The sequence below is a fragment of the Phocoena phocoena genome, chromosome 3 (assembly GCF_963924675.1).
Source record: "Phocoena phocoena chromosome 3, mPhoPho1.1, whole genome shotgun sequence".
In the NCBI taxonomy this organism is placed as follows: domain Eukaryota; kingdom Metazoa; phylum Chordata; class Mammalia; order Artiodactyla; family Phocoenidae; genus Phocoena; species Phocoena phocoena.
The window spans coordinates 78,433,186-78,457,860 of NC_089221.1; positions in this window are offsets into that span (position 1 = coordinate 78,433,186).

Genomic DNA, 24,675 nt, shown 5'->3' on the forward strand with positions numbered 1-24,675 from the left:
TAAGGCAGTTTTCTTATAAATAAGAAAGCGTTTTGGGATCTCAGCATTCATTTCAAACTGTATCTAACTATTCTACACATATTTGTTAAGTTCTTCCTATGGGTCAAGCACTATGGTAGTGCTGGAAAAACAGTGACAAATATGACAGCACAGTCACTACCTGCAGTGGGCCTTACCACCTAATAAGAAAGGGGTAAAAATAAACATGAATAAATAATTTCAAATTTGAAAAGTTCTATGAGGATTGGTAACAGGGTGCCAAGAGACAAAATAACTGTGGGAAGGAGGTAGCAGCTTTATATAGTTGTGGAAGTGTTGCCTAAGGATGAGAAGAAAGTAGCCAGGCAGGTAGAGAAGGGAACAGCATTTCAGGAAGAGGAAACAGGAGTGGAAAGCCCTGCAGAGGGAAATGGCCTCTATCTCAGTATCCCATTACTGAGATAGAGGAAAGTTGGAGAGGGGGATACTGGAAACTAACCTTTGAAGTATCTGTGAAACATTCGAGATTTCAAGTAAGCAGTTGGATAAAGAACCTGGAGTCCAGAAGTAAAGTCAGGGAGGGAGATACAAACTAGGAAACTATCAGCATGTAGATAAACATTTGAAAATGATCCAGTGGATAAGATTGTCTAGGAAGAGAGTATAGAGAAAAGAGAAACTCTAACATTAAGCTGTCAGTACAGAAGGGGGAACCAGTAAAAGAGACAGCCCAGGAGAACTGGGAGAATGGATATCATAGAAGCCAAAAGAAGAGAGTTACTGGTTAAGGATGGTGGAATGATGAGCACATCTCTCTCTCCCCTTTCTATACGAAGACCTAGGAAATGATAACAGATTTTTAGAAAAGACATAAACCTACAACAACAAAGATACCAGGAAGAGCCATCAGTGGCTTCATATCAATGATTTTAATGATTTCTGGAGGATGGAAAGCAGATGGAGGAGTGACTGAGTGTTGACAGAGGAAGCCACAGCTCATAGAACACGTAGAAGAGACAGGATTAAGGGGAGAGCCAACCTGCCCTGCAGAATGCTGGAACCCAGGGTGTGCCAGGTACCACAGAGAACAGAAATGAGGCTAGCGGCTGAACACAGAGGAATGGATTGAAAAGAAGTATACATAACTGTTGCTATTCCACCAAACCCAGCCCTGTACTCTGAATCTCTGGCCCAAAAAACGCACAAAACCTCCTCTCTAGAAATTGAAGACCTATACTCTTCAGCTTCTAGAAGTTAACCTCCTGTAAAAAATCTACCTTCCGAATAAGCACATTAATCTCAGTCTAACTCTGTGAGGTGACAGGGTCTTCCCATGTACCCAGAGTGCCCAATTCACTTTTTATTGCCTCATTCTAGAGATCAAGATGAATCAATAGGTAAAGATGACACTGGAGGAAGTGAAATTTTAATATATGGAACAGAGAAATCTTCAAAAAGATTGCAGTGAAAAAAACAATCAAAACAGAGGAAAGATGTCTTGAATAATAAAATATGACTGCTAAAATACAAAATTTAATAGAAGGATTACAAATCAAAATGGAAATATCAGAAAGTAGAAGAAAAAGTCAAAGAGATAGAAAATATTATTTACAAATAAAATTAGCAGTTTAGAAAGAAAACTAAAGAATATATACAGATGTTCCAACCACTGACTAATGGAAGTGCCAGAAAGAGAAAACAATAAAGAATAAGCTAACAAAGAAATAATGCAAGGAGATTTCAGAGGAACAGATTTAAAGGTCTAAAGAGGTCCTGCAATGAATGAAAAAATAAAAGACCCACACCTAGGCACATCTTGTTGAAATGTAGAAACAGCAAGAGTATAAACATGATCTGAAATGCTTTCTCAATGGGGGTATGGAGGAAACAACTTATAAAGAAATAAGAATCACCCTCTCATCAGAGTTTGCAATAGCAACACCAAGAGCTAGAAGACAGCAAAGTAACATGAAGTTTTAGGGGAAATGATTTTCAAACCACAATTCCATATGCAGCTAAACCATCAGGTGTGAAGGTGGAATTAAGATACTTCATATATGCAAGGACTCAGAAAGCTTTCCCTCCCATATGACTTTTTTTGTGTGGTAATAAAACCAAGGAGTAAACAACAACAAAAAGATGGCATGGGATCCAGAAAACAGAAGCTCTAACTCATGACTGTGAAGGGAAGTCTAGGACTTTTGCCCAGAGAGAAGGAAGTTAGAGGGTTCTCAGAGGGAAGTCCCCAGGACCAGACTACATTAATGACTTTCAAATTGGGCTCCACGGATGCCTGGGGAACACAAGACCTTTTCAGGGAGTCAATGAGGTCAACACTGTTTTCATAATAATACTAAGACATGCCTTTTGTACTGCTTTGACATTTGCATAAGCAAAGATGGTTAAAACTGCTGACACTTTAGCATAAATGAATGTGGTGCTACCAAGCGGTACTAGAAGGCACTGAATTCTTCTCTACCATGCACTCCAGTAAAAAACAACAATAGCAACAAATATTTTTATTTTAAAATGTCATTGACAAAGCAGTTAAAATTATTAATTTTATTAATCTTGACCCTTGAGCACATGTCTTTTTAATATTCTTTATATCAAAACAAGTGTGCATTATCCTCCATCTACCACAGTTTAAGGGTGTTCTTGGAGACAAGCACTTGTGCAGCTGTTTGTGAGCTAAATTAGATGCTTTTGCCATGAAGTACTATTTTTACTTGACTGAACAATTGATAGGCAAACCATGGTTATTCAAACTTAGAGTTTTGGCAGACATTTCCTAAAATGAATGAAATGAGCCTGTCGCTTCCAAGAAAACAACTGATAGTATTTATTGCCACTGATAAAATACAAAGTGTCAAGCAGAAATGACAATTTTGGAAAACGTGTATCCACTACTATGAGCCTGACAGATTCCCAACACATAAAGACCTTCCTGATGGGATCAGTGGTGACATTAACAAATGTTATTTTTTGATATTGTAAAATAAAATATATCAACATTTAGAAGACCTGCATAACTCATTGAATCAAGATTTTCTAAATAACCAGTGCATGGTTTTATATCACACATGAGCAAAAGAGCTCCTCAAAGCATGAGATCAATAGATTTTAGTGTAACAGGGTATGAAAACTGCATTGATGTGATGTCAAAATAATGTAAGCACTTTACTGACTTGCAATTTTTAAGATCAACATAAGCCTAATTATTGTTACAGAACCCATGGTAAATAGTATCAACCTTGCTTTATCAATAGAACAAGTACAGAAGACAGAAGTGGGAGGTAGAAGTGGAAAGAAGAGATAAAGAATAGGAGGGCTAATTCCCTCACATCACAAAAAGTCGAATGATATTACCTGTAGTTGATGGCATAAGAATTTGAAAGTGTTAGCATTTTATTAACTCTTATAAGGAAATACCAATTAACATAGCAAGTATAATTCTATTGAAAAAAATGGGGGCAATTTAAGAAAAAAAAAATGTCATGAAGAACCTAAGGGTAAGACAGGAATAAAGACAGAGACCTACTGGAGAACGGACTTGAGGATATGGGGAGGGGGAAGGGTGAGCTGTGACAGGGCGAGAGAGGCATGGACATATATACACTAACAAACGTAAGGTAGATAGCTAGTGGGAAGCAGCCGCAGAGCACAGGGATATCAGCTCGGTGCTTTGTGACCGCCTGGAGGGGTGGGATAGGGAGGGTGGGAGGGAGGGAGACGCAAGAGGGAAGAGATATGGGAACATATGTATAACTGATTCACTTTGTTATAGAGCAGAAACTAACACACCATTGTAAAGCAATTATACCCCAATAAAGATGTTTAAAAATATATAAATAAATAAATAAAATAAAAATTTTTTTTAAAATGGGGAAGGGGGAATCGGAATCATGCAAGGGAAGTAAATCCTCATTCATCATCACAGAAGCAAAGAGATAATGTCAAACATCAGGAAGTTTTAAAGTATCATTTAGAAACATGGAGCTAACTACCAGAAGAAACAGCTTTTTTGTTAAGGGGTTATAGTTTATTCAGTGAATAATTTTGACTCATTACAGACTTCAGAGTTGGAGAGTGATAAGACTGAAGGAAAATCCTGAGACTATTAACTTGGAAATGGTGTTTAAGAGGATTTGGGTCGCTGAAGTGGGCGAGGTTGAACCTCAGGAGACTAGTCAAATGTTCTTACAAGAGTCATAATAATAATAGAAATAATAATAGAATGATATCATTATTGTGATAGATTTCATTTGTTGCCTGTCTACACTCTGTGCCAGGAGCTTTCCACGAATTGCCTGATGCTTCCTCATAGCCAGCTTTTGTAAAATCAGAATTTATTGCCTCTGGGGAGTAGGACAAGTCATAGGATATGGTAGCATGAGTTGCCAGATAAAATACAAGGTACTCAGTTAAATTTGAATTTCGAATAAACAACAAATACATTTTTAGTATAATATATCCTCAATATTTCAGGGGATATACTTTTAAAAATGCATTGTTTATCTGAAATTCAAGTTTAAACTGGGTGTCCTGTATTTTTATTTGTTAAATCAACAACTACATGGACTGTTGTTGTTTTTTTAATGGGTCCTTTTGCACGTTTAAATTACATAACCACATGTTAACCACCATATGTCAAATATTTAAGATTTTTTTTTTTAAAAGGAGGAGGCAGATGGGCTAACCTTCAATGCCAGTGAAGGTTTGAATAGCTGAGATTTGCAGATGTGTTTATTGGATTTTGCCACACGGACAGCAATGGTGTCTTTGACAGGAACAGTTACTGTGGAGTGATGGGGCTGCAAGCTGGAGTGTAGTGTATTTACAAGTGAATAAAAAGCGAGGAAGGAGAGGTAATTACAGAATCAAAGAAGAGAAAGGTAGGGCATAGGTATGAGATTTGAAGAAAATCTATGGATTACAGGAGTGATGATACATTTTTCTTTCTGTGTAGCCATCACATACCTCAAAGTAACCCTTTTTCTGAGCTGTCATATCAAATCTGTGCAACATTATAAAGGATATTAAATTCTAACAGTAATTTGGGATAATGCCACAGGGAGTACCCCCTCCTGCCCCCAAATAGCTGGGTAAGTAAGGGTCTAACCTTTTGGTGGAGGGATGTTTGTAACAAAATGAACATTCTTTATAGAAAGGAAGCGGTGAGTAAAAATGTAATATAGTGATTTGCCATGTATTTAAGCCACATGTGGGACTGGGATGGGAACTTAGGATCCCATTTTCACTGACAAGTTACTAAACCAAATTTTCTTCTTCCTTGAGAACCTGGAAGTCAAACTCTCATACAATTTAAATCTACCCAGTGCTTGAATATGTAAGGTCTTAGGGAAATACAAATGTAACTAAGACATGGAGCCTGCTTCCGAGAAAGAGAAGCTTCAATATAGTGGCTAGACTACTCAAATATCCCCTGACTACTAACTGGCTTATTGGCTTCAGCCAGATTGAAGCCTACCCTTGCTGACCTCTGTCCCATATACCCCTAACCCGACTCAGTCACTATGCTTCATTTCCCCCAAAGCTCCTCTCAGAATTGGATATTAAGCTGGCTTCTTCACCAAAAAATATAAAACCAACTTACCTCTTTTTGGTAGATTTTGTAAAAATATCCGAACACATTTTTCTCTTGTTGGAACAAATATGCATGCCATCTTGCCCCTATTTAGGCTTTCCAAGTACTCTCTGTTCCCCTTCAGTTGTGCTATGGTTTAAAAAAGCCTTCTATTGGGACTTCCCTGGTGGTCCAGTGGTTAAGAATCTGCCTTCCAATGCAGAGGATGTGGGTTCAATCCCTGGTCAGGGAACTAAGATTCCACATGCTGTGGGGCAACTAAGCCTGCACACCACAACTACTGAGCCCACGTGCCTCAACTAGAGAGGCTGCGTGCCACAAACTACAGAGCCCATGTGCTCTGGAGCCCACGCACCACAACAAAAGATCCCCCCTGCTGGCCACAGCTAAGACCCAATGCAGCCAAAAAAAATAAAATAAACTTATTTTTAAAAAGCCTTCTACTTTGTATTACTGGAGTCACATATGCATATGATTAGCCATTAATGGTCTTGAGATGAGAACTTATTAAAACACTTTAGTTATGTTTCTGTAAGCAACACAGGAAGAGTTAAAAAAAAAATCCTAGTCAACTCTCATGGCAAATGACTCATCACTTCTTCTTCAGAGAGGTTAACCTCATCTCGTTTTCCTTTCCTCCATGTTACCTATAAACTCTGCCATCTTGAAAGCAGCAGAAAAATGAAAGAGCAGCAACAAAATGTGGACCACTTTCTTCTCCTTTGCTTTGGAGGTGGTGCTTCCAGGAGTAATCTGATTGTCGCTGAGCCCCTGAGGCCATGCTTCTTTCTCCCTGAGGCCAGTCTCAGCATACTTCCTCCAACAAAGCTATAGATGTCTAATGTATATATTTGCAAATATGTTTTTGAGAGGAGGAAGGGATTATATTGCATATTATGTAGCAAAAGCTTCCTTTATATCCATACAGATCATCTAAGCTCTTCCCCTACAAAATCTTCCTATAGCAGCTTCCACTCTTCCAGCCCTATCTCCCACTTGACCTCTCACTTCTCAGCCTCTCTAGCAAGCAGAAGCTCTCTCTGTTCTCTCCCTCAGCCCTCTGAAAACCCCATTCAGATCATGTAATGTACACACAAGGCAAACACTGATTAAACAACAGCCTGCAAAAGAAAAATGCTTCATTAGACAAACCAGGGTCACATGGTATCCTTCAGGCTTTCCAGTGAGTAGCTTCCTGTCAGCCACAGAAGTTATCAAGAGCCATATCAAGTTCTAGGGATGAACTCTCTGAAGGGATACAATCAGCAGTTAATTTGAAGTATTTAGGAAAGTAGGTCAGTGAATGGTGATTGATACAGATATGAAATTATATAAGGGTATATGGATGTCATCCTTACATCATGTTTATTTGTAGAAGGAGAATTCCTCTTCTATATTCATCTGTTAGGAAAGAAAATGGTTGAAAAGTCCTTTGGACACCTACGTGCTTCGGAAGTCATTTAAAAGTATGTAGATTGGGGCTTCCCTGGTGGCACAGTGGTTGAGAATCTGCCTGCTAATGCAGGGGACACGGGTTTGAGCCCTGGTCTGGGAAGATCCCACATGCCATGGAGCAACTGGGCCCGTGAGCCACAACTACTGAGCCTGCACTTCTGGAGCCTGTGCTCCGCAACAAGAGAGGCCGCGATAGTGAGAGGCCCGCGCACCGTGATGAAGAGTGGCCCCCACTTGCCAAAGCTAGAGAAAGCCCTCACACAGAAACAAAGACCCAACACAGCAAAAATAAATAAATAAATTTTAAAAAAGCAAAGAAACCTGAGAATAGCCAAGCACTATTTCCCCTACAGTCATTGTATATTCAGCTTAAATATTAAAAAAAAAAAGTATGTAGATTAATAATAACAAACACTGGGCTAGCAAAGCTATGACTGATTACCTAAAAAGCCTTGGCAAATATTATTAAACTTTGGAACATCTCTTGAATTTCTGAATTGATTATATAATGAGAATCAGTAGGCAAACCAGGAAAAGTTCAAATAGCTAGACATAGGTCCTGGACTAACCTCAACCTTAACTTTTTGCAACATGAGTCTTTTGAAATCAAAAGGAACAAAAAACGTAATGTTGAATTACTATGTCATCAGTCACATATAAGAACTCTCATACCTCCCTCAGCTGTATGGTCTTCTGGCCAGAAATGGAATGACCTTTGGTATATCGTCTCCATTGGATAGAAATATTATGTTACTGCATTCTGGCAATTTGGGACTTTAGAAAATTCTCAGGAAGTGAAGATAAAAAATCAATATCAAATGACTCATAGAGGCACTGATTTTAATGGTTCTGCTGCTGCCATGTCACCCTAAGAGGAAGCTTTTCATATTTGGTCAATACGGTGACACCACATCATTTTGAATTTTATATGAAAAAGACCACAGAACTTTCATTACAATAATACTGCTAGATTGGTCCTGTCAATGACTAACATTTGCAGTTAAAGTAAATACAGACTCTGTTCTCTCTAATTTGTATTTTCTCATAAAATATGTATGAAGACAATCACAGCAAATGTCAAAATATCACCCTTTTAAAAATTCATCAGCATTGACTCATGCTGTTCAAAACTGAATAATATATTGAATGGCTGAGAAAACTAGCAAAACTTCAGAGTCAAAGTCTTGGGACAATACACAAGACTTTATGAATGGACCATGCAAGCCTTACATCATGCCAACTGTTTAAAAGTGAAAAAGTGGGATGGTGAGAACTTATATTCTGTAATTAGGTTCTTAAATGTTTAAAATTGAATATAGTGCAGATTAATCGACCCCTTTATATTACAATGTAATGCTCTTTATCCTGAGTAATATCCTTTGCTCTGAAATCTACTTTGATATTAATATAGTCATTACAGTTTTCTTTCAATTAGTGTTACATCTTTTCCATTCATTTACTTTTAACTTGTTTATGTCTTTATATTAAAAGTTTGATCTAGGGCTTCCCTGGTGGCACAGTGGTTGAGAGTCCACCTGCCAATGCAGGGGACACGGGTTCGTGCCCCAGTCCAGGAAGATCCCACATGCCACAGAGTGGCTGGGCCCGTGAGCCATGGCCACTGAGCCTGCGCATCTGGAGCTTGTGCCCCACAACGGGAGAGGCCACAACAATGAGAGGCCCGCGCACTGCAAAAAAAAAAAAAAAGTTCTTCCATTTTTATGCAATCTAACAATCTCTGCCTTTAATTGGTGTTTTTATACCATTTATATTTAATGTGAATGTTGATATCATTGGATTTAAATCTATCACCTTGGTTTTTTTATTTTGACACATCTGTCTTTGTTTCTTTTTTCCTTTTCCTTTTCTTTGCCTTGTCATAGATTAATTGAATATTTTTATCATTTAATTTTATCTTCTTGTTTGGCTTATTAGACATAACTCTGCTGTTATTTTAATGGTTGTTTTAAGACTTATAGTATATATCTTTATCTTATCACAGTGTACCTTTAATATGTATAGAATGAAAATCTTATAACAGTTTAGTCCCATTTCTCCCTTGCTGGCCTTTATCCTGTTGTTGGCATAAAATTTATACACATATTATAAATGCTCCAGTACATTGTTTTTATTTCTGTTTCAAACAGTTAACTATTTTTAAATGAAATTTAAAAACTAAGAAAAAACTTCAACCCACATAAGTTACCATTTCTGGTGCTTTTTATTCCTTTGTACCGGTCTAGATTTCTATCTGGTATCATTCTCCCTCTGCCTAAAGGATCTTCTTTAACATTTCTTGTGGTGGATATCTGCTGTTGATGGATTCTTTCAGATTTTGTAAGTCTAAAATATATTTATTCCATCTTTATATTTTTCTCTCAATATTTTTTATTAATAGACTTTATTTTTAGAACCATTTAAGATTTACAGAAAAAAAAACGTAGTACAGAAAGTTCTCATATATCTCTCTATACAAAATTTCCCCTATTACTGACATCTTACTTTCGTATGGAACATTTGTTACATTAATGAAACAATATTGGTATGCCATTATTAACTAAAATTCATGGTTTCTTCAGATTTCCTTAGTTTTTACCTAATGTCCTTATTCTGTTTTAGGATCCCATCCAAGATACCACATAACTTATAGTCCTCAGATTTCTTTAGACTTAATTTCTTAGACTTTCCTTATTTTTGACGACCTGGACAATTTTGAATGGTACTAGTAGGTCACTCCTCCATTGGATTGTCTGATGTTTTTCCCTTGATTAGACTGGCGTAATGGATTTTAGGGAGAAAGAGCACAAAGGTAAATTGACATTTTCATTACATCATATCAAGGGCATATACTATCAATATGATTTATGACTGATGATACTGCCCTTGATCATCTGGCTGAAGTAGTATTTGTCAGGTTTCTCCACTGAAAGGTTACTCTTATTCCCCCCTTTCCATACTGTACTCTTTGAGAGGACATCATAATGCACAGAATACACCTAGGAGTGGGAGTTATGCTCCATCTCTTTTAGGATGAAGTAGCTACATAATTTATTTGGAATTTTTCTATATTAGAGATTTGTCTCTCCTCATTTATTTATTTAATCATTTGTATAAGTATGGGCTCATGAATATTTTATATTTTGGATTATATTCTAATACTACTTTATTTTGTTGCTTGAATTGTTCCAGCTTTGGCTATTAGGAGCTCTTTCAGTTGGCTCCTGCGCCCCTTTACCATTCATCAGTGTGGTTGTTTATCTCTTTTTGAGCACTTCCTTATTTCTGGTACTACAAACTGACAAGCCACTCTAAGCTCATCTTGTATTTTTCCTGCCCAAGTCCTAGAGACAGCCATTTCTCCAAGGAGCCCTGTTTCCTTTTATTGGAGAATGACATTAGAAACCAAGATCTGGGTGCTAGGTGTGCTCATGCTAATGGGGTGTCATTTCGTTTAGACCCTCTCAGCTGACAAAGAAATATGAGTGTGTGTGCTAACATGTGTATATACACATATCTATAAATATTTCTAAATGTAATCATCTGTATATGTCTTAAATTAAAAATGAGTTCTTACTGGTGTCTTTATTACCAAATGGATCATTCTAGCCCAGTCATTTTGCTGATCTGTATATTTCTCCTCCAGCAGTGTAAACCCTAGATCCCACCACCTGCCATCTGTTTACTTAAGTTTTAATTCCAGTATACACATATAGCAGAATCAAAATTGTTAATACAATACATACACCCATGGGAGAAAAAAAGCTTTATCGACTAGAGTCAATACTTATGTGCAGCTCTTTTGGCCTTTAGTCTTAAAAAACTCCATATCCACAGTTACTTAGGTCAGCACCTTTTCCTTCACCCCTTTCTTTGAGATCGTTTTGTACATTTGTAATACGCTTAGGTTCTCTTGTCACAGTCTGCATTCTTCTCTGGGATTCCCTGACCTTATAAATGATTTTTTCATGTGTATAGATTAAGTTTTGCTCTTTGCATTATATAATTCTATAGGGTTTAACAAATACATGTCAATGTATCCACTATTACAGCATCATAAAGAACAGTTTCACCTGTGTTTCACTTTTTCCATCCCCTGCGTTTTACCTTTTCAATCCTCTCTCCTCCAAACTTCTCACAACCAATGATTTTTTTTTATTTTCTGTATAGTTTTACCTTTTCCAGAATGTCATTTAATTAGAATCATACAGTATATAGCCATCTCAAACTTATTTTACTTAGCAGTATTATTTAAGGTTCTGTTTTTTTATGGCTCAATAGGTGATTTCTGAATCATATTGTGGAATAATATTCCATTGCATGGGTGTACCAAAGTTTATCTGTTTATCTATTGAAGGACATCTTGGTTGCCTCCAGTTTTTTGGCAATTATGAATACGGTTGCTATAAACATTCATGTGTGGACATGCTTTAAACTCAACTGGGTAAATAACTAATAACAGCGTAACTCCTGGATAATATGTTAAGACAAGACTATGTTTAGTTTTGTTAAGAAAAGGTCAAACTCTCTTCCAAAGTGAGCTGCATTTTACATTCCCACCAGTGATGAATGAGAGTTCCTGTTAATGCACATCATCATCACATTTGAGATTGTCAGTTTTTGTATTTTAGCTTTCTAATAGGTGTGTGGTGATATCTGCTGGCTGTTTTAATGTGTAATTATCTAATGACAAATGAAGTTGAGCATCTTTTCATATGCTCACTTGCCAAATATGTGTCACACACATCACAGTCAGCAGTAGTTAGCCAAGTCAGCCTTAGTAAGAGGAAGTCCGTATTGTTAAGCCCACGTAGAACCTTATCTATGCCACCATGCCACTTATCAGATGCCACTTATCTCAGAGGCCTATTGAGCAAGCACTGAAATAGCTGGGGAAAGAGGCTGACTGACATGCAAAACGTGTCATTTTCTTCATCTGATTAGGAGCCCCTCTGAAGTGAATGCCCTTTGATGACCTTTTACTTGGTTCACAAATATCTTCACTGTTTGTGACCATTCACCATTTTTAGTCCAGCCGCATATCTCTTCCCCAGATTTCTTTCTCACCAATCTCTCCCTCTTGTTGCGTCCAAGTTGCTGACAATCCATCCAAACAGTTAGCCACTGCCTATGAATACATCCATTTTTCTGGCTGTCTCTTACTGGCAAAATGTACAACTAAATGTACTGCTTATAGTTCTGACCACTGCTACTGATTTTCCTTCACTACTGTCCTACAAGATTATTTCTGAGAACAGTAGTATAGCTCTCCACTATTGGGTCATATCAATATAATGTGCAGACTCATCGTTAAACCAGGATTTTTTTATTTCTCAGATAGTTGGTCATTAGGAACATCCCAGGTGACCAAAGTCATGAGTTGATAGACAGGAGATGATGCAACCATAGCCAGTGTTCAAGGTCTGAGCCTCCTGTTCAGCGTACTTGAATCTCCCCCAGCTAGGTCTCTCTCTCTTTTTTTTTAACATCTTTATTGGAGTATAATTGCTTTACAATGGTTAGTTTCTCCTTTATAACAAAGTGAATCAACTATACATGTATATATATCTCCTCCTTCTTGCAGCTCTCTCCCACCATCCCTTTCCCACCCCTCTAGGTGGTCACAAAGCACCAAGAAGATCTCCCTGTGCTATGCAGTTGCTTCCCACTATCTGTTTTACAATTAGTAGTATATGTAAGTCCATGCCACTCTTTCACTTCGTTCTAGCTTCCCCTTCCACCTCCCCATGTCCTCAAGTCCATTCTCTACGTCTTTATTCCTGTCCTGCCCCTAGGTTCATCAGAACACTTTTTTTTCTTTTTTCTTTTTTTTTAGATTCCATATATATGTGTTAGCATACAATATTTGTTTTTTTCATTCTGACTTACTTCTCTCTGTATGACAGACTCTAGGTCCTTCCACCTCACTACAAATAACTCAATTTCATTTCTTTTTATGGCTGAGTAATATTTCATTGTATATATGGGCCACATCTTCTTTATCCATTCAACTGTAGATGGACACTTAGGTTGCTTCCATGTCCCAGCTATTGTAAATAGAGCTGCAATGAACATTGTGGTACATGACTCTTTTTGACTTATGGTTTTCTCAGGGTATATGCCCAGTAGTGGGATTGCTAGGTCATACGGTAGTTCTATTTTTAGTTTTTTAACGAACCTCCATATTGTTCTCCATAGTGGCTGTATCAACTTACATTCCCACCAACAGTGCAAGAGGATTCCCTTTCCTCCACACTCTCTCCAGCATTTATTGTTTGTAGATTTTTTGATGATGGCTATTCTGACTAGTGTGAGGTGATACCTCACTGTAGTTTTGATTTGCATTTCTCTAATGATTAGTGATGTTGAGCATCCTTTCATGTGTTTGTTGGCAACCTGTCTATCTTCTTGGAAGAAATAATGTCTATTTAGGTCTTCTGCCCATTTTTGGATTGGGTTGTTGGTTCTTTTGTTATTGAGCTGCATTGCCTGCTTGTAAATTTTGGAGTTTAATCCTTTGTCCATTGCTTCATTTGAAAATATTTTCTCCCATTCGGAGTGTTGTCTTTTTGTCCTGTTTATGGTTTCCTTTGCTGTGCAAAAGCTTTTAAGTTTCATTAGGTCTCATTTGTTTATTTTTGTTTTTATTTCCATTCCTCTAGCGGAGGATCAAAAAGGATCTTGCTGTAATTTATGTCATAGAGTGTTCTGCCTATGTTTTCCTCTCACAGTTTGATAGTGTCTGGCCTTACATTTAGGTCGTTAATCCATTTTGAGTTTATTTTTGTGTATGGTGTTAGGGAGTGTTGTAATTTCATACTTTTACATGTACCTGTCCAGTTTTCCCAGCATCACTTATTGAAGAGGCTGTCTTTTTTCCACTGTACATTCCTGCCTCCTTTATCAAATATAAGGTGACCATATGTGCGTGGGTTTATCTCTGGGCTTTCTATCCTGTTCCATTGATCTATATTTCTGTTTTTGTGCCAGTACCATACTGTCTTGAATACTGTAGCTTTGTAGTATAGTCTGAAGTCAGGGAGCCTGATTCCTCCAGCTCCGTTTTTCTTTCTCAAAATTGCTTTGGCTATTCGGGGTCTTGTGTGTTCACATACAAATTGTGAAATTTTTTGTTCTAGTTCTGTGAAAAATGCCAGTGGTAGTTTGAAAAGGATTGCACTGAATCTGTAGATTGCTTTGGGTACTATAGTCATTTTCACAATGTTGATTCTTCCAATGCAAGACAAGGTATATCTCTCCATCTGTTTGTATCATCTTTAATTTCTTTCATCAGTGTCTTATAGTTTTTACATACAGATCTTTTGTCTGCTTAGGTGGGTTTATTCCTAGGTATATTCTTCTTTTTGTTGCAATGGTAAATGGGAGTGTTTGCTTAATTTCTCTTTCAGATATTTCATCATTAGGATATAGGAATGCAAGAGACTTCGGTACATTAATTTTGTATCCTGCTACTTTACCAAATTCGTTGATTAGCTCTAGTAGTTTTCTGGTAGAGTCTTTAGGATTCTCTATGTGTAGTATCATGTCATCTTCAAACAGTGACAGCTTTACTTCTTCTTTTCTGATTTGGATTCCTTTTATTTCTTTCTCTTCTCTGATTGCTATGGCTAAAATTTCCAAAACTGTGTTCAATCGTAGTAGTGAGAGTGGGCAACCTTGTCTTGTTCCTGATCTTAGTGGAAATGGTTTCAGTTTTTCACCATTGAGAACGAAGTTGGCTGTGGATTTGTCATATATACCCTTTATTATGTTGAGGTACGTTCCCTCTGTGCCTACTTTCTGGAGGGTTTTTATCATAAATTGGTGTTGAATTTTGTGAGAAGCTTTTTCTGCATCTATTGAGATAATCACATGGGGTTTTTTCTTGAATTTGTTAATATGGTGTACCACATTGATTGATTTGCATATATTGAAGAATCCTTGCATTCCTGGGATAAACCCCACTTGATCATGGTGTATGATCCTTTTAATGTGCTATTGGATTCTGTTTGCTAGTATTTTGTTGAGGAGTTTTGCATCTATGTTCATCAGTGATATTGCCCTGTAGTTTTCTTTCTTTGTGACATCCTTGTCTGGTTTTGCTATCAGGGTGATGGTGGCCTCGTAGAATGAGTTTGGGAGTGTTCCTCCCTCTGCTATATTTTGGAAGAGTTTGAGAAGGATAGGTATTAGCTCTTCTCTAAATGTTTGATAGAATTCGCCTGTGAAGCCATCTGGTCCTGGGCTTTTGTTTGTTGGAAGATTTTTAATCACAGTTTCAATTTCAGTGCTTGTGATTGGTCTGTTCATATTTTCTATTTCTCCCTGATTCAGTCTTGGCAGGTTGTGCATTTCTAAGAATTTGTCCATTTCTTCCAGATGGTCCATTTTATTGGCATAGAGTTGCTTGTAGTAATCTCTCATGATCTTTTGTATTTCTGCAGTGTCAGTTGTTACTTCTCCTTTTTCATTTCTAATTCTATTGATTTGAGTCTTCTCCCTTTTTTTCTTGATGAGTCTGGCTAATGGTTTATCAATTTCGTTTATCTCTCAAAGAACCAGCTTTTAGTTTTATTGATCTTTGCTATCATTTCCTTCATTTCTTTTTCATTTATTTCTGATCTGATTTTTATTTCTTTCCTTCTGCTAGCTTTGGGGTTTTTTGTTCTTCTTTCTCTAATTGCTTTAGGTATAAGGTTAGGTTGTTTATTCCAGATGTTTCCTGTTTCTTAAGGTAGGATTGTATTGCTATAAACTTCCATCTTAGAACTGATTTGCTGCATCCCGTAGGTTTTGGGTCATCGTGTTTTCATTGTCCTTTGTTAATAGGTACTTTTTGATTTCCTCTTTGATTTCTTCAGTGATCTCTTGGTTATTTAGCAGTGTATTGTTTAGCCTCCATGTGTTTGTATTTTTTACAGGTATTTTCCTGTAATTTATATCTAGTCTCATAGCGTTGTGGTCAGGAAAGATACTTGATATGATTTCAGTTTTCTTAAATTTACCAAGGCTTGATTTGTGACCCAATATATGATCTCTCCTGGAGAATGTTCCATGAGCACTTGAGAAGAAAGTTTATTCTATTGTTTTTGGATGGAATGTCCTATAAATATCAATTAAGTCCATTTTGTTTAATGTATCATTTAAAGCTTGTGTTTCCTTATTTATTTTCATTTTGGATGATCTGTAAATTGGTGAAAGTGGGGTATTAAAATCCCCTACAATGATTGTGTTACTGTCCATTTCCCCTTCTATGGCTATTAGCATTTGCCTTATATATTGAGGTGCTCCTATGTTGGTGCATAAATATTTACAATTGTTCTATATTCTTCTTGGATTTATCCCTTGATCATTATGTAGTGTCCTTCTTTGTCTCTTATAATAGTCTTTATTTTAAAGCCTATTTTTCTGATATGAGAATTGCTACTCCTGCTTTCTTTTGACTTCCATTTGCATGGAATATCTTTTTCCATCTCCTCACTTTCAGGCCGTATGTGTCCCTAGGTCTGAAGTGGGTCTCTTGTGGACAGCATATATATGGGTCTTGATTTTGTATCCATTCAGCCAGTCTGTGTCTTTTGGTTGGAGCATTTAATCCATTTCCATTGAAGGTAATTATCGATATGTATGTTCCTATTCCCGTTTTCTTAATTGCTTTGGGTTTGTTATTATAGGTTTTTTTCCTTCTCTTGTGTTTCCTGCCTAGAAAAGTTCCTTTAATGTATGTTTTAAAGGTGGTTTGGTGGTGCTGAATCCTCTTAGCTTTTGCTTGTTTGTAAGGGTTTTCATTTCTCTGTCGAATCTGAAAGAGATCTTTGCTGCGTAGAGTAATGTTTTTTGTAGGTTTTTCTCTTTCATCACTTTAAATATGTCCTACCATTCTGGCTTGCAGAGTTTCTGCTGAAAGATCAGTTGTTAACCTTATGGAGATTCCCTTGTATGTTATTTGTTGCTTTTCCCTTGCTGCTTTTAATATTTTTTCTTTGTATTTAATTTTTTTAATTTTATTTATTTATTTTTGGCTGCATCGGGTCTTCGTTGCGGCACGTGGGATTTTTCGTTGAGGCACACGGGCTTAGTTGCCCCGCAGCATGTGGGATCTTAGTTCCCTGACCAGGGATTGAACCCACGTCCTCAGCATTGGGAGGTAGACTCTTAACCACTGGGCCACGAGGGAAGTCCCTGTATTTAATTTTTGATAGTTTGATTAATATGTGTCTCAGCGTGTCTCTCTTTGGCTTTATCTTGTATGGGACTCCCTGCACTTCCTGGATGTGGGTGGCTATTTCCTTTCCCATATTAGGGAAGTTTTCACCTGTAATCTCTTCACATATTTTCTCAGACCGTTTCTCTTTCTCTTCTTCTTCTGAGACCCATATAATTCGAATGTTGCTGCATTTAATGCTATCCCAGAGGTCTCTGAGACTGTCCTCAATTCTTTTCATTCTTTTTTCTTTATTCTGCTCTCTGGCAGTTATTTTCACCATTTTATCTTCCAGCTCACTTATCCTTTCTTCTGCCTCAGTTATTCTGCTATTGATTCCTTCTAGAGTATTTTTAATTTCAGTATTGTGTTGTTTATCATTGTTTGTTTGCTCTTTATTTCTTCTAGATCCTTGTTAAATGTTTCTTGTATTTTCTCCATTCTGTTTCTGAGTTTTTGGATCATCTTTACTATCATTACTCTGAATTAGTTTCCAGGTATTTGCCTCTTTCATCTTCATTAATTTGTTCTGGTAGGTTTTTACCTTGTTCCTTCATCTGTAGCAATTTTTTTGCCGTTTCATTTTTTTTTTTTTTATGGGTGGGGCTGTATTCCTGTTTTACTGGTTGTTTGGCCTGAGGCGTCCAGCACTGGTGTTTGCAGGCAGTTGGATACAGCCACGTCTTGGTGCTGCGATTAGGACCTCCAGGAGGCCTCACTCCAATTAATATTCTTTGGAGTCTGAGGTTCTCTGTTAGTCCAGTGGTTTGGACTCAGAGCTCCCACTACAGGAGCTCTGGCCTGACCTCTGGCTTGGGAACCAACATCCCGCAAGCTGCATGGCATGGCAAAAAAATAAAATAAAAATTTAAAAAGAAAAAAGAAATTTAAAAAGGAGCAGTACAATATCAAAGAATAAAAAATAAAATAAAATTAGAAAGATTTAAAAAATTAGGAAAAATTAAAATATAATTAAAATAACTGTAACAAGGTAAAATAAAACCACAACCGATAAAAGAATAAAGGGGGGTGGGGTGCAGGGGGAGAAAGGAGAAAACAATAACAAAGTATAAAGAATAAAATAAAATTAGAAAAATAAAAGATTTATTAGGAAAAATATAAACGAAGCAACAGCAATGGATCAACAAGGTGAAACAGAACCCCAATCTAAAAGAGGAAAAAAAAAAAAAGGCTTGTCTATGGGAGTAGAGTTTAGGTGGGGGGTGGAACTTAGGCTTGGGTGGGGTTTAGGGTGGGGAGGGACTTAGACGTGTGGGGGGTGATATTTGAGCATAGGGCAGGGCCTAGGCTCAGGACCCATGCAGCCAGAAAAGGCCTTGGGGGCAGGGCCTAGGCGGGGCAACATTCAAGAGTGGGGTGGCGTCTCTTCTTAGGACCCGTGCAGAAGGGCAGAGGCAGCATGTGGAAAGGAGGGCCACTGGATCGTGGAGTTCCAGAGTTTGGAGGCAAGGCCCTGGGTGAGGGTGTGTGGGTGGGGTTTAGGCCCAGCGTGTTGGAGGGGGTCTCAGAGGGGGTCTATGAGTGTAGAGGTAAGGCCCTGGGTGGGGGTGTAGGGGCAGGGCTGTGTGCGGCAGCAGGGAGGCTCCGAGGGCAGAGGATTAGGCCCAGGAGCACAACGAGCTCCCTAGTACCTAAGTGGACAGGGAAAGCGCTGGCCCTGTTCCATTTTGTTCCTTCGTGCCCTGCCCCCACCATCTCCACCAGGGTCTCCCCTGTCACTGCTGGACCCCAACCATGGGTGGGTCCCACTGGGTGTAGGAACTCCTCCCTTTCCCCAGTCACCCCTCAGGGCTGCTCATCTCGGAGGTCTGGCCTTTACTTTTGCTCCCCCTCCCCTCCCTCCCACTCCCTCAGGACCCACATGCCTGGAGGGGGCCTAGGTGGGCAGAGGATCAGGCCTTGGATCTCAGCAGGCTCCCCGGGGCCCAAGTGGGCAGGAGAAACCTGGCCACATTCCCTTTTGATCCTCTGTCCTCTCAATGGTCCCCCAATTTCCCCCTTCAGGTGTGGGATCCCTTCCCTTCCCCCAGCCACCCCTCAGGGACGCCAGTCCTGTCTGGCCTCCACCTCTCCTCTCCCTTCACTCCCCCCACTCACCACATCCTACCTGGTCACTGGGGGTTCCTCCTGTCCCCTTAGGTGTCCATGGTCCCCCACCAGTACCTGGTAGGTGCCCTAATTGTGCAGAGACATGAATTCTGTGTCTCCTAGTCCGCCATCTTGACTCCACCCCCCCATATTTCCTTTAATATGAGTGAAATTTACATTTTCCTTATGATTGCATTTTTTCATATATTACAGAAATATTTGTATCATTTTTTTCTATGAAATATTTTTTCGTGTAATTTTGTGATTAATAGGTTAGTCATCTTTTTCTTACTGATTTGTCTGTGGTATAAGTAGCAAACATTTTTCTCATTTGTCTTTTGACTTATCACAATATTTTACTCTATAGATTTTTCTTTTCTTTTCTTTTCTTTTTAGCTGTGCTGTGCAGCTTGCAGAATCTCAGTTCCCTGACCAGGGATGGAACCTGGGCCATGGCAATGAAAGTGCCTCGTCCTAACCACTGGACCACCAGGGAATTCCCTACAGATATATTTTTAGTGTAGGAAAATTTTTTTCATGACCTCCAAATTTTCTATTATACTCGAGACTTTGTTCTGATATTTTACATGTATGCGTATATGCCACATGTTTTTATGTTTTAATTTTTTCAACATTTAAATTGCAATCTATCTAGAATTTAGTATAAAAAGTAAAGTAAGGCTCTAGATTAATTTATTTTTATGGATAGACCTCTGTTTTCTCAACACCAATTTTTGAATAATTGATTTTTCCCCACTTATTGAAATGCCTAATTTTTCATATTCCAAATGCCAGAATGCTTTTAGGTCTATTTTGATGTTTTGGGTCTGTTCCATTGACTCGTGTGTATTTATATGCTAGTAGTGCAGAATTTTATCATTTGTATCTCTGTCAGTTATTAAAGCCAGCTCTAAATCTGTCCTTCATTGTGCTGTTGGTGATATTGGAGATGGCTCCTGTAAGTTTTTCTCCCTTGCCAGTAAAGGGTGCTTGAGGGTCATGGCAGGAGGAAGGAGCATCTCTTCCTAGTTCCTTGTAATTTTCTTGGCTTGCTCCTGTGGCAATGATGCTTACCTTCAAGCTTTCCTGGCCTGGTCTATGGTTCCCTGTTCACCAGTCTTAGCTTGCTAACATCCTGGTGGCATGATTTCCCGCATTCAGTTCTCTGCCCTGCTGAACAGACTCTGCCTACCAGCTGTGAACTAGTTCTGGCCTGGGAAAACTCAGGGCTGAGGCAGTGACATATTTATGCTGCATTTTTTGTTATTTATCTGAAATTCAGATTTAACTGGGCATCTCTTTTGTTTTGTCTTTTTGCTAAATCTGGCAATCCTACTCAGAAGATACTCACTTCACTGAGGCATTGAGAAATAAATTAGAGAGAGAAGTACCTGCATCCTTGAAAACTTTATACTTGCTCCCTTTTGTGGGCAGGGTATGATCATAGGGAATTCTGCCACTGAAATGGGTTCCCTAATTTCAGTGGGGATGATGAGAACCCAAAGTGCCAGAGATCAAGTGGCAGCACTTAACCACAGAAGACAGGGCTGGTGCGTCTACCATAAAGGACAACAAAGAAGTACTGTAACTTGTCCCACAGGATCTTTGGTGTGCCTTGTGCTCCAGATGGGAAGTCTACTAGCGTATTAGTTGATCTATATAACATAAAACTCTATCTATGGCTGTTAGAAAGCTGACTTGCACCACCACAGTGGAGAATCATAGCCTCTCACTTAGTTTCTGGACTTAAGTCAATTCAGAAACCCCCAAATTCCTTGGTTGGAGGGTAATCTGTGTCTTGTCTTGTTGAAGATTGGAAGTTCGTGATGTAAATCATTCTCCAAGCCTTCTGCAAAGGATTTAGAGTGGGGCTTCCCTGGTGGCGCGGTGGTTGAGAGTCCACCTGCTGATGCAGGGGACACGGGTTCGTGCCCTGGTCTGGGAAGATCCCACATGCTGCGGAGTGGCTGGGCCCGTGAGCCATGGCCACTGAGCCTGCACGTCCAGAGCCTGTGCTCCGCAACAGGAGAGGCCACAATAGTGAGAGGCCCGCATACCGCAAAAAAAAAAAAAAAAAAGACTTAGAGTGACTGTACATTGGATAAAATGAAATACCCAGATCTTTGGGGGATTACTACACATTGGCTCTGAATTGACTAATTCCTGGGGTCCCAAAATGCCATTGTCACCCATCAATCCAAGTGGAGGCTATGATTGCAGGTAACAGATGACGTCTTAATTTAAGTCTGACTAACAGTGAACACGTATATCCAAGGACCCACCTTGTGTTTATTTCTCCAGTTCTTGAATGTATAATTGGGATAGACATGCTTAGCAATGGATGGAATCCCCACATTGGATCTCAGACCCTGGAACTTCCTTCTAATTCCTACCAAGATAGTGAACCAAAATACAACATGACATCCTCAGGGAAACTGCTGATATTAACATCATCAAAGACTTGAAAGAAGTAGGGGTAGTGACCTATCATTACCCCATTTAATTTACCCATTTCACTTGTTCAAAAATAGGACAGGTCTTGGAGAAAGAGTACAGACTGTCATAAACTTAATCAGGGAGTGACTCCCAATTCCAGTTCCTGTCCCAAACGTAATATCTTCACTAGATCAAATCAATGTGGTCTCTGGAACTTGGTTTCCAGCTTCAATCTGGCAAATGCCTTTTTCTCCATAGGAATTTGCAAGGACCACCTTGAGCAGTTTGCTTTTACCTGTATGGCATGGTTTACTTGCACAGCCTTGTCTTAGGGCTCTGTCAGTTCTCCTGCTCCTTGCTGTAATACAGTTTATAGAGACCTTGATTATCTTCACATTCCACAATATACATTGTTCTATTAGATTGATGATATACACTAACTGGATCTGATATGCAGAAAATAGCAAGCACTTCAGATGACTTAGGAAGACATATGAGAACTACAGAGTAGGAGCTAACCCCATGACGAATCAGTATCCCACTACTTCAGTGAAATTTGAGAGTTCAGTACTCTTGGGAGTGTTGAAATATCTACTCCAAGATGAAAGACCAGCTTTTGCACCTTATACCCCTGCCACTAAAAAGAGGTGTGATGCTCAACGGGCCTTTTTGGATTTTGGAGGAAATATATACCACATCTGAGGGTGCTGCTTTGATCCACCTAGAATCTAAGAGAAGGCAATCTGCTCCACAACCTGACAGTGGATCCACCAGATCCACTAATACTCATGATGTATGTGGCAAATAGAGATGGCATATGAACCTCTGGCAAGCACTGATAGAGAATCACAGAGAAGACCTAGGATTTGGGAGCAAATTAATTTCAGATAACTTTTTTAATTTTGAGAAACAACTTCTGGCTTTCTAATAAGCATTGATAAAGATGTTGAATCCCTGATCATGGCACATCAGAAGACCATGTGGCCTGAGCTTTCTATCATGAATTGGGGTTTTCAGACCAGCCTAGCCACAAGGATCACTGTGCATGGAAGCAATATATCATCAGTAGGACATGGTATATAAGAGACCTAGCTTGGGGATCAGCAGAAACTCTGCAAGCCAGAATGGTATGGCAGGACATATTTAAAGTGATGAAATGGAAAAACCTACAAACAACATTACTCTACCCAGCAAGGATCTCATTCAGATTTGACAGAGAAATTAAAACCTTTACAGACAAGCAAAAGCTAAGAGGATTCAGCACCACCAAACCAGCTTTAAAACAAATGCTGAAGGAACTTCTCTAGGCAGGAAACACAAGAGAAGGAAAAGACCTATAATAACAAACCCAAAACAATTAATAAAATGGTAATAGGAACATACATATCGATAATTACCTTCAATGGAAATGGATTAAATGCTCCAACCAAAAGACACAGACTGGCTGAATGGATACAAAATCAAGACCCATATATATGCTGTCCACAAGAGACCCACTTCAGACCTAGGGACACATACAGACTGAAAGTGAGGAGATGGAAAAAGATATTCCATGCAAATGGAAACCAAAAGAAAACTGGAGTAGCAATTCTCATATCAGACAAAATAGGCTTTAAAATAAAGACTATTACAAGAGACAAAGAAGGACACTACATAATGATCAAGGGATCAATCCAAGAGGAAGATAGAACAATTGTAAATATTTATGCACCAACATAGGAACACTTTAATACATAAGGCAAATGCTAATAGCCATAAAGGGGGAAATGGACAGTAACACAATCATAGTAGGGGACTTTAACACCCCAATTTCACCAATCTACAGATCATCCAAAATGAAAATAAATAAGGAAACACAAGCTTTAAATGATACATTAAACAAGATGGACTTAATTGATATTTATAGGACATTCTATCCAAAAACAACAGAATAAACTTTCTTCTCAAGTGCTCATGGAACATTCTCCAAGACAGATCATATCTTGGGTCACAAATCAAGCCTTGGTATATTTAAGAAAATTGAAATCGATCAAGTATCTTTTCTGACCACAATGCTATGAGACTAGATATCAATTACAGGAAAAAATCTGTAAAAAATACAAACACATGGAGGCTACACAATACACTACTTAATAACCAAGAGATCACTGAAGAAATCAAAGAGGAAATGAAAAAATACCTGGAAACAAATGACAATGAAAACACGATGACCAAAACCTACGGGATGCAGCAAATGCAGTTCTAAGAGGGAAGTTTATAGCAGTACAATCCTACCTCAAGAAACAAGAAACATCTCAAATAAACAACCTAACCTTACACCTAAAGCAATTAGAGAAAGAAGAACAAGAAGACCCTAAAGTTAGCAGAAGGACAGAAATCATAAAGATCAGATCAGAAATAGATGAAAAAGAAATGAAGGAAAATGATAGAAAAGATCAATAAAACTAAAATCTAGTTCATTGAGAAGATAAACAAAATTGATAAACCATTAGCCAGACTCATCAAGAGAAAAAGGGAGAAGACTCATACAAATAGAATTAGAAATGAAAAAGGAGAAGTAACAACTGACACTGCAGAAAAAGAAAGGATCATGAGAGACTACTACTACAAGCAACTGTATGCCTATAAAATGACAATCTGGAAGAAATGGACAAATTCTTAGAAAAGCAGAATCATCCCAGACCAAACCAGGAAGACATAGAAAATATAAACAGACCAATCACAAGCACTGAAATTGAAACTGTGATTTAAAATCTTCCAACAAACAAAAGCCCAGGACCAGATGGCTTCACAGACGAATTCTGTTAAACATTTAAAGAAGAACTAACACCTATCCTTCTCAAACTCTTCCAAAATAGAGCACAGGGAGGAACACTCCCAAACTCAT